Source organism: Canis lupus, chromosome 4 (assembly GCF_011100685.1).
Source record: "Canis lupus familiaris isolate Mischka breed German Shepherd chromosome 4, alternate assembly UU_Cfam_GSD_1.0, whole genome shotgun sequence".
Classification (NCBI taxonomy): Eukaryota; Metazoa; Chordata; class Mammalia; order Carnivora; family Canidae; genus Canis; species Canis lupus.
In genome coordinates, this window is record NC_049225.1 from 40,241,894 (window position 1) to 40,252,916 (window position 11,023).

Genomic DNA, 11,023 nt, shown 5'->3' on the forward strand with positions numbered 1-11,023 from the left:
CATGCCAGTTCTCTTTAACAAAGATATGCTGGCAACTTACCTTGTACTCAGCACACGTGCATGTATTTGTCTTTGCCCTTCCCACTTTCTCAACCTTTACTTTGACCTCATCATTTTATATTTACCATTCCAATAATTGCCCTACAGATGTTCCTTTCGCCAGCCCCTCTCTTTCCAGCTCTTATGTTCCATTTTCTCCCTAAACAACCACTTCGTATTAGCACTGTGCTTATAAGTTTTCAGCAACTCCCAAAGATTTCTTGGATAATGTTCAAAATACTCAGATATAATGAAACTATCTTTCCAGTCTATTTTCCACTACTGTCCTATAACTCTAATATTAGCTTGATCTTACAATCCCACCAAAATCCTTGAGGTACTTACTATCCCACTTCACTCCACTCAGAATTTCCAAAAGTGAGGCTCTAGCCTTTCATGCCTTTGCTCACAATGGTTTTTCTTTTCCTCCTCCCTAATCTCGTCTCCACTACTAACTAGACTGTAAAGTTTTTTGAGAACAACCATTACATCCCATCTCTATTTCACTACAGTGCTAAAAGCAATGCCTTGTCCAGCACAGGAATCCACACAATAGTTGACCAGTGGGAAATCCTCTAAGACCACAGGTCCTTCTGGATAAGGAGGAGTCAGAGGTGCAACTTTGTTCACATACAAAGAGGACACTGCAAAGAAGTCATTTAGTATACAGCTGACCCTTGAATAACAGGTTTGAACAGTGTGGGCCACCTGTATGTGGATTTTTTCCAGTAAGTAGAGTATAATACTGTACATGTATGCTCTCTTCCTTATGATTCTTAATATTTTTTCCAGCTTACTTTATTGTAAGAATACAGTATATAATATAAACAAAATATATGTTAGCCAAATGTTTATGGATAACATCTGGTTATCCATATCTGGTCAACAGCAGGCTATTAGTCAAGTTTTTGAAGAGTCAAAAATTATCCATGAGTTTCAACTGCATGGAGGTGGAGGGGGTCAGTGCCCCTAACCCCCATATTGTTCAAAGGTCAACTGTGTATTTATTAAGGACCTTTTATGTGCTCTGGAATTATCTAGTAGTTAGCACGTTAATTTGAGTCTCGAACCACTGTGGTATCACATGATAAAAACACTTAAAATTGTGCTCCTGAATTGTCTTTTAGACTTCCAGGAAAAGCATTATTTGAATTTCAGTCAATTCTGAAGACTCAGAATTCTCAGAGAGAATTCTTGTCTAGTGAGGAGAGAGTAGTAGAAATAGGGTTAAAATTTATTTAAACCAACTGAATCCAGGCATTGGGACTGATACATGTTACACACTGTTCCCTCTCTTCCCACCCCCATTTTTAATCAAAACAAAATATTTTATGCAGATTAAACACTAAAATTTAAAGAATCATTTAGTTTTCTGAGCTGTTCAGCAGAAATCTACAAAATGTAAAAAAAGAACAGCAGGGTTAAAGACAGCAGCATAGAAACAGACAGTGGTGCAAGCAAACACACTTGAGCCATACTGGAATATTCAAGGGGAATAGCTTTCCCAAGACACTTGGGACGTACCCTAACAACTTCAGCACTGCTGTTTAACCACTGAGCCACCCAGGCATCTTCAGCACTGCTGTTATCAGAGATCTAGGCTCTCCCTTTAACTTTATTGTCTCCTCTCTCCTTTCTCAGATTTGACTTTTCAAACCTAGCAAAAATATACACAACAGTTTTGAAATCTTCTTCAAATTCCTTCCCATTGTGTGAAATGGGCTATACCACTGGCATAGGACTACAGAACAGCTAGTACATGGGTTATGGGCATAAGGCTACAAAGTGGTTGTGAACAGTTTTGCAGTCATTTCTTTCAACACTGAGAAAGGATGGCTGCCTCTTTGGCTCTGATAATCCTAAAGGATTGCTCTGTGAGAAGCAAACTCTAGATAAAAGATAAAAGGTTCTGCATTATGAGTATTTGGAATTTTATCCTGGATTCTTACTTGCCTTCTTTTACTTGTAAATACAAGAATTCTCTGTCTTACTTTGCAGGGATTTTGTGATTCACAATAATATGTGCCCTGAAACAAAAGAGATACTGAATAAATTGTGGGCTATTTTTTATTCTAAGGTTCCTTCCTTGTTATAAACATACTCCTGGAGTGTTGCAGCGACCAAAGTGTAAGACTCAGAATCCTAGATTGTCTAAATTCCACACTCAATTATCACAAAAATTCAACTGCTTGGAACTAGGGTGGATAGGAATCTGTAGGCAACACAGGTGATTTAACATCCCAGCCCTGGCTTCACGAGGGTCAATACCAATTATGCTGGTTTAATCAGCAAAAAGAATCTTTGGATTCACAAAATAATTCATAAAGCTGCAAACTAGTCATCTCTGTACACAATAAAGAACTGGCAAGAAGAGGTACCTGGCTGGCTCAGTCTGTGGAGCATGTGACTCTTGATCTCGGGTTTGTGACTGTTCAAGCCCTACACTGGGTGCAGAAATTACTTAAAAATTTAAAAAAATTTTTTTTCTTAAAAAAAAAAAAAGACTTGGCAAATAAATTACAAGGGGGAAGGGCTTCTTCAGAGAGATTACGGCTCTAATTGTTCAAACAACTACATATAGCTTTTTTATAGTTATACTGGTTTCACGAGAGATTCTGGTAGCCTAAGGGAATGAACTTACACAAAATTTATCTTTCATATCCGTAACACGTTCCACAGTTTCTAATAAATACAAACACAAAGTTTATACTGTACTTGTCTCAACAGGATTCACAATAAACCAGAAAAAAGAGATGGACTACTACCCCAATTGTTGGGAAAACAGAACCATGAAAGGAATCAGCAGCTATTAGAGGAAAAGTACAAAAAGTAACAAGAACCTGATCCCATCCTCCCCTCAGACTTCTTATATCCTGCCTATCAGAGGAAAGAATAAAATTCATTTATGGCAATTCTTTAGTTTTTTAACTTGAGTGGCTGGACCACTAGCAACACATTATGCTAAGCCACGAATTGATGCCTACAGAAGGGGTTTGTTCCGCTCACACTGGTATTTTAAATTTTAACTTCCAGCATTTCAGTTGGAAATTTCATATAAAATTTCTGAATCCTGTTAACAAATGCCACTCTCTTGGGGAAAAAAGAAAATCACTGGGTACATATTCCCAGCAAGATCCCTTGAGCTGAAATGAGCTCTCTCTTTAAACTGGCCTGTGCTCTCCAGCTTGCTCCCATCTCCACCAGTCCCATCTTACAGTTGAGGTGCCTGTACTGACACTGTTAAAACCACAGCACCAGCAAAAAGCCTGCTAGTGAACTAGTTTAACCCCAGAACTTTCACTCTTAAGCACTCTGCAACTAGACCTCCAAATAAAAGAGAGTTAATAAGGAGAGAAGTATTTAAAAGACCTGTACGTGAATGTTTATAGTAGCTTTATTCATAACAGCCTAAAACCTGGAAGGAAACCCAAAATGGATGGACAGATTGTGGTACATCCATACAATAACAAGTACTCAACTGATACTTGAAATGGCATGAAATCGAAAAAGCATTATTAACATTAAAAGTAATCATACTCAAAAGACAACACATGTTCTATGACTGCATTTAAATGAAATTCCAGGAAAGACAAAACCATAGCAATAGGAAGTAAATCAGTGATTTGGGCAGGGGTGAAGCAGGGTCACGAGGGAACTTTTGTGGTGATGGAAGTGTTCCATATCATGACTATAGAAATACTTTAGATGACTGCCCAGGTTTGTCAAAACTAAAAATCAGGTGAACTTTATTTTATGTAAATTATTAACTACTCAGTAAAGCTGAGGTGTTTAGAAAACACTAAAACTACCGAGAAGAGTACTACCATCTCTACCTGGGTAAGCTTGGGAAAACTTCAGGTAAAGATTTGAATTGGATCTTCTCACGTAACAATTTTAAGATGCATAAGAAGTAGAAAACACAGCATACAAGTGGTTATATTCTGCACTGTAGCCTATGAGAAATGGCATCTCTGAACACAAAGTAAAATGCTTCATAAAAGGAAATTCATAGAGATGGATAATGAGTACTGGGGAAAGGTATCAAAGATAAGCTGATCTCACAAGATTTCCCAAAAAGGAATCAACTCAGACATACGTTGCTATTCAAATGTAAAGAAGCTGACAGTGTGAAACAACGTTTTTATTTTTTATTTTTTTAAAAGATTTTATTTATTTATTCATGAGAAAGAGAGACACAGAGAGACAGACAGAGGGAGAAGCAGGCTCCATGCGGGGAGCCTGATGTAGGACTCGATCCTGGGACTCCGCTCCAGGATCATGCCCCGGGCCCAAGGCAGGCACCAAACCCCTGAGCCACCCAGGGATCCCACATTTTTGTTTTTAAATAAAACAAAATGGGACGCCTGGGTGGCTCAGTGGTTGAGCATCTGCCTTTGGCCCTGGGCGTGATACCGGGGTCCTGGGATCCAGTCCCATATCAGGCTCCCTGCAGGGAGCCTGCTTCTCCCTCTACCTATGTCTCTGCCTTGCTCTGTCTCTCATGAATAAATAAATACAATCTAAATAAAAAAATAAAGCAAAATGAAGAGGAAAAGTCAGAGTCAAAAAAAGGGGAAAAGAAACCCAAAGGGAATAAAGAAAGGGATGGAAACCAGAAGGTGAGATAAAGGCAAGGGACACATTAGATCAGAATAAAAAGTACCTCCGTACTGATATATTACAGGAGAAAACAGAGGTGTGTCAGGCCTTGATGAAGGACTAAAAGAAAAAGTAAAAATGATGGGAAAAGAGACCATCTAATCAAAGTCAGAGCTACAAAGAGACCAGAGACCTGATAGTGTAGAGCAGGCCTAGGAGAAGTAGGATAAGAACACAAAAGAAAACAACAAAAAAAAGCCCTTTCCTCGGAAATCTCACCAAGGAGTCTCCTCCTCCTCCTTCACCTACCCCCTCTCCATGGCCCCGCCTTACTTACTTACGTAAGCCTTCTCAAATCCAAGCCCACCCTAAACATCAATATGTACCTTTTTATTTTTTTAAGTAGGCTCTATAACCAATGTGGGGTTCAAACTCATGACTTTGAGATCAAGAGTCGCATGCTTCACTGAGCCAGACAGGTGCCCCACATATAGCTTTTACACCTCCTTGACTGGACTAGAACTGGTCTTCAAAACCCAGTTCAAATGGACCTTTTCTGTGAAGCTTCTCCAACCTTCCCAGGCGGAGTTAGTAGTCCATCTTTCGTATTTTCAGAACGTGCTGTTCTAAAAATTATCCTACTATTGGAACTGCAAGGTCTTGTTTCCTCTATTAGTCTGCAGGCAATTCTAGTAGAGGATTCAATAGTAAGGACGAAAACCCTTACTAATAAGCATTTCAAAAAACTGTAAAGTCCTTTTATAAGTAGGAAATTTTACACATCTTATACAACACAAGTAAGCTAGAAGCCTTACTGAATTCTACAGTGAATCTTCTGAATGAGTTACACATGCCCCTACCCCTAGTTCCTCCCCATACCAAAGACTTTTCCTGAAAGTTTTATTTTTGTAATGCTTTAAATTTCTGTTGAATGGCAAAAATGTAATGGAGAAGGCAAACTGCATCAAAAATAGCATACAGCAAAGAAGAAAATTCCCCTCTAAAAACAAAAAAAAGCACCTTAAACTCTCAAAGACAGAATATTACATACTAAAGAAAATAAATGTACAAAAAGAATCTGAAGAAAACTGGAGGACACAAAATCAGCAAGTTCATAATGCTTTCATGGGAAACCGTCCACATCAACAATACGTAAAACACAACTTTGTAACAAAAGATGTAAAAAAGGGCTTGGTGTTAAAAGGACAGAATAGTAGCATGATCTGAGTAGCTGGGAATTAGTGGGGAGATGAGTGATTTAAAAAGTTGTTTGGGGAGGAGAGTTCCATTCCAATGTAGATTTTGGAAGAAAAGTCATGAACTGGTGAAAAACCATACAAGGTTTGGCTAGCAAAGCAATGGGATGGTACTGCAGTCACCATGTATCATAAGAGTCCCCTGCAACAAACTCTTTCCATGTCCTCCCCACTGGGGTAAATTAGACTTATTAACAAGAGTGATTTTACAGTGCCTCCCCCCAAGATGAGAAACACTGCTATATAGATGAAGAATTGTTCCAAACCTCTAAGAAATAAGAGGTTCCACTCACATTTGCCAAACATTCAGAGATCTAAGTGTGCCAAGAGCTAATGACGAATCCAAAGGACAAAACGCAGGTTTGTGTGTGTGTGTGTGTGTGTGTGTGTGTCTGTCTGTATGCACACGCTTAGAAGGAATATTCAACAAGTCTAATGGAATGTATCTGAAAAAAATTGACAAAATAATTCAAGGGAATTTCAGACATCATCAAAATAGCTTTTCCATAAACCTTCTCAAAAGAAAAGGGTCAATTTTTAAATGAAGGCTTTTTGTTTGAGCAGATGGTGATTAATTCCTCCCTTCTAAGCCCAACATCTCTACTAATAGTGGACTGACTTATTACCTTCCAGATAAGCAGTTTTTAACAATACATCCATTTAAGAATTTCTTACGTAAATGAAGCACTAAAAGGTGTCAGGAACATGGGGAGGCACTGGGGATATAGAAATAAAGAGGCAGAATCTGACTTCAAGTGGCTCACCAGGCAGATGACATAAATGGATAAGTATCATACTGTGGTACAAGCGCTAATAAAGATAAACTTAGGGGTGGCCTGGGTGGCTCAGTAGGTTAAGTGTCTGCCTTCGCTAAGGTCATGATGGTCCTGGGATCAAGCCCTATGTTGGGCTCTCTGCCTAGCAGGTAGTCTGCTTTCTACTCCGCTCCCCCCCCCCCACGCCCGCCCCTCCAGCTCATGCTCTTTGTCTCTGAAATAAATAAAATCTTAAAAAAAGATAAACTGAGAGACAATTAAAACAAAAGAAAGAAAACTGAATGGAGATTTGACAAGTGGTTCCAAGCAGCTGGAAGTATTAGCATATTCAAAGTACAAAACCTTGAGAATACAATAACTGACAATTTCCCAATATCCCTAAAAGATAGAAAACATCATTAATCTCTCCCATTACAAATTAATAAACTGAATTACCACAGTAATTCAGACAAATAGTAGGTGAAATAGAATTAGAAACAAGGTTAACAGGCCATATAATGCTTTTCAATCTTAAGAGGTCAATATATTCCTTCTCAACTGTCAGGCTTGGACTTAAAAGCCAGTTCAAGTCAACAAAAGTGGAGGATTAACACCTAGAAACAATGCACAAAGCTATCCATGAAAAAATTAAATATTTGCCTATGTAATATTTTAATGTTTTGGCATCTCTGCTTCAGTTGGCATTAGCACCACTTCACATTTTTCCAAGGAAGTGGACGGGTAACAACCTGTATCTTTTGGGATCTTGTTTGAAAAGGTATCCTACCCTATTTAGGTAATTCTACAAACAACTCAGGCAATGGCACCATCAGTGTGGCTTCTAAATCAACTGTATGCTATATATAAGAACTAATAGTATTAACTATTCATTTGCCTAATATCTCTTCAAACAGCTGTAAACAGTTTTGTTAGGAATGATACACTAATTGTAGTTTTAGACATCAGTAAGACCCTACCCTTGACTATATTAAGGTTCTTAGGTATCATATCTTAAAAAGCAAGATTTTCAATTGGAATGCATTGAATAAAATAAACAGGACTTAATATTCCAACATTTGCTTTAAAAGATTTTCCAGGGGCACCCAGGTAACTCAGTGGGTTAAGCGTCTGACTTTTGATTTCAGCTCAGGTCCTGATGTCAGAGTCATGTATGTGACTGGGTGTGGAGCCTACTTTTAAAAAGTAAAAAAAGTAAGCATTTTTGTAGGAAAACATCTTTTTACAAATGAAAAAAATATATATAATACAATGCTGTCATGTGCTCTTATTCTAAAAATTCTTCAAGGCAAGAGATAATATACATTCTACAAATGCTCAAATTACTACCTGAAGTGCACGTTTACATGTTCTGCAATATCTTTACATCTAAGTAATTAAAACCTAGTGGCTGATGTCTTAGTACAGGGGTTGATAAACTACAACCTTCAACCACAGCCTGTTCCTGTAAACATATTTTATTAGAATACAACCCCAAACATACTATGGTTGTTTTCATGCTATAATTTGCAGAGCTGAGTAGCTGTGACAGACTACATGACCCACAAAGCCTAAATACTTACTTTTGACCATGAATAGAAAAAAAATTTGTCAACTCCTATCTTAAAATCATCAGACTAATGACCTGACAAATTATGTCTAGCCTAAGAGTTTATCTAGCCTGGAAGATTGAACTACTGAATACAATCAAAGAGAATTCTTCCCCCAAATATCCAAGTCAAAACTCACAGGGAAACAAACCTCTGCTGATTAATTCCAAGTCATATAATTGTCAATTCTGACTACACACTACACTTTAAAAGCAAATGGTGGATTTAGTTTAAGTTATATTTAAGAACTAAAGTCTATTAAAAAACAGGGGTTATATTTTTACATATCATTCTTAATAGCACTGAGTCAAGCATGTCAAAAACAATATAGAAATCGACAAATCATTTATTTACCGATTTTTTTTTCTCCAGTTAACCTAACAGGAGAAAGTGCAAATTCTCAAATACAGTCAACTCCTGAATGCCCTCTGCACGATACCCTAAGTGCATCAACAAACAGCCTGGTACCCTTGACAATACCGGTGCAAGTCACAGGTTGCAAAGTGATGTTATCATAAAGCCACATCAAGCATTTAATGAGGCTGACAGGATGTCAAAATAATCAGGAAACAAAGTAAAATAACTGATTTTCTAAATATTCATACCATTTCCCCCTTCATCTTTGGTGTTTTCCCAGCTATTTTGGATGAAAAGAAAATGGTAAAAAAAAAAAAATATATTTAAAAGTACAACCAAGTGACAACCCGTTTACCACGGATCACCAGATTTACATAAAAGTCTTATTTTCTGCTGTTAAAAAAGCAGTCAGTCAGATTTTGATCCTATTCCTCACCTGCAGGGTAGTCACAAGACAAAGTCCTAAAAGAACCTTCAGATCTAAATAATTTTCTCAAGGCTCAGTTTTCTTACGAAGTCGATTCACATGAGCTACAAATTTACGTAGGCAGGAAGGGCAAATTACTACTAGGACCAGGACTAGAAAGTGCGGGGGCGATCTTTAGAAGGTACCCTGATGAAAAAATGGAAACCCCACCCAGCTGTTAACAACTTTCTCGGCTTTTTCTAGTCCTGGTTTTCCGTGCAAAATCCAGAGAAGCAGAACTTCCTCCTCACTGCCTGTCTTTATGTGAGGCCTTGTGCCGAAATTCAGACCGCTAGTTACCCAAGTACCTTCTTAAGGCTCAAGCCCGCTCAGAAACAGCAAAAGGGTTTGCTTTCTTGGGCTAGAGGAGAGCAATTACAGGGTTTGGCGGCCGTGTTTGTCAGGAAGGGTAGGGCCGAGAAAGAGGGAGAATCCAAAGATTGAGCTCCATCTAGTCCCAGGAACCACCCCCAGGGGCGGCTAGACTGCCCTCGGTACTTCCCTGCCTCCTCTGCTCTGGAGGGGAGAGCGGTGGGTCGGGGTCTGGCTCCCCTGAGCTACTTCCTGGTCCGATGGGACTCGCCTTCGGACACCCGAAACGCCCCCGGCCCGGCTCCCTCGCCCTTTGCCCTGTCTCCTCCCCTCCCAGTGACCCACCACCACCGGTCCCCTCCCATCTAACATGGCCGCCTCGCCCGGCCCACCCCCGGCACAGCCTAACCAATTGGGGGCCCCGCGGCACCGCCTCCCCCGCGGCCATTGGCACGGCAGCCTCGGCCCGCCTGCGCCATTGGGCGCCACGGCCTGCCACTCCGCGCTGAGGGCTCCGCCTACGAGCCGCTTCAAGCTGCTTTGAGAAGACATATAAACAAATCCCGGAGGGAGGCCCCTCTAGCCCGTCTCTGGGGCGGAGACGGGAAGGGGGAGCGGCTACCCCAGAGACACCCCTGCCTGGGTCCCCTTCCGCCCCCCGCCGGCGCTTCCTCGCCTCTCCCCTGCGCGGTTCCAACCTTCGTGGCCCCGGCCCTTCCTCACACGCCCCTCTCTCTCCTCCCCCGCCAGCCTCGCCTCCCCTCCCTTCTCCGGCCCCTCCCACCCGCTCGCTTCTCTGACAGGCCGGTTGCCGGCAGCCACGGCCCCGGGCTCCGAGGCAGCAGTGAAGGGCCGGACGGCCTGGCAGGGCAAACGCCTGGCGCTGCCCACCCCTGGCCTAGCTTGCCGCCCACCCGTGGGTCCCCTCTACCGCCGCCCCGCGCTTTTATATAACTGCCCCGGGCCGGGGCCGGAGCCGGGGCCGGGGCCGGGGGTGGGGGAGGGGACCCGGAGACCCCGTGACCGGCAGGCGGCAGCCTGAGGCCCGCGCGCCCCCAGAGTCGGCCCTGGTCCCAGCCGCCCCGCGCCGGCCCGGCTCAGAGCCCCGGCGCTGCCGCCTCGTAGGCCAGCGGCCCTCCTCCGCCCCCCGCCCGGCTCGTCCCCCAGCCCAGGATCCGGCGGGCTCCGGGCGGAGAGCAGCGGAGCTCACCTGTGGGTGCGGGGGCGGCTCAGGGGCTGGGGCGGCTTCCGCTGCAGGGGCCGCGGCCCCTCTCCATGCTGCCTCGGTTTGTTTTGTTTATGTCCTTCCTGACGGGTTCCCGGAAATCGCGTGACTCGCCCCCCTCACGTGGGCCGCGGCGAGGAGGAGGAGGGAGGCGGAGGCCCGCCGGCCTCCGGCCAATCGCGAGGCGCCCTGCGGCCCGGCCAATCAGGAGCTCGGCCCGGCCGGCCACCTCTGTCACGTGACGCCGGAGGGGCGGCTTGCCGGGAAAACCAGGAAGAGGGGGCGGAGCGGGGGCTCGGCGCCTGCCGCGGCCGCGTGGGCGTGGGCCGTCTTCGATACGGAGCCACACGCACGTTTGCAGACCAGGTTCGTTTACGAAAGCGCTCCCACCCGGCGTTTATCTGATC

General features: G+C 43.0%; 1 protein-coding gene across 2 annotated transcripts in view; it reads right to left on the reverse strand.

Annotated features, from left to right (window-relative positions):
* The window catches only part of CREBRF (CREB3 regulatory factor), a 57,707-nt gene extending 46,969 nt beyond the window's left edge, over positions 1-10,738 (reverse strand). Inside the window, exon 1 of one of the 2 annotated variants that reach the window (XM_038534738.1) lies at positions 10,602-10,738. The gene's annotated coding sequence lies outside the window, so the exon portion shown is untranslated. Of the gene's footprint in view, positions 1-9,049; positions 9,707-10,601 lie in introns of those variants that run through there. The other variant, XM_038534739.1, reaches the window with a different exon arrangement.
* Between the last annotated feature and the right edge of the window lie 285 nt (positions 10,739-11,023).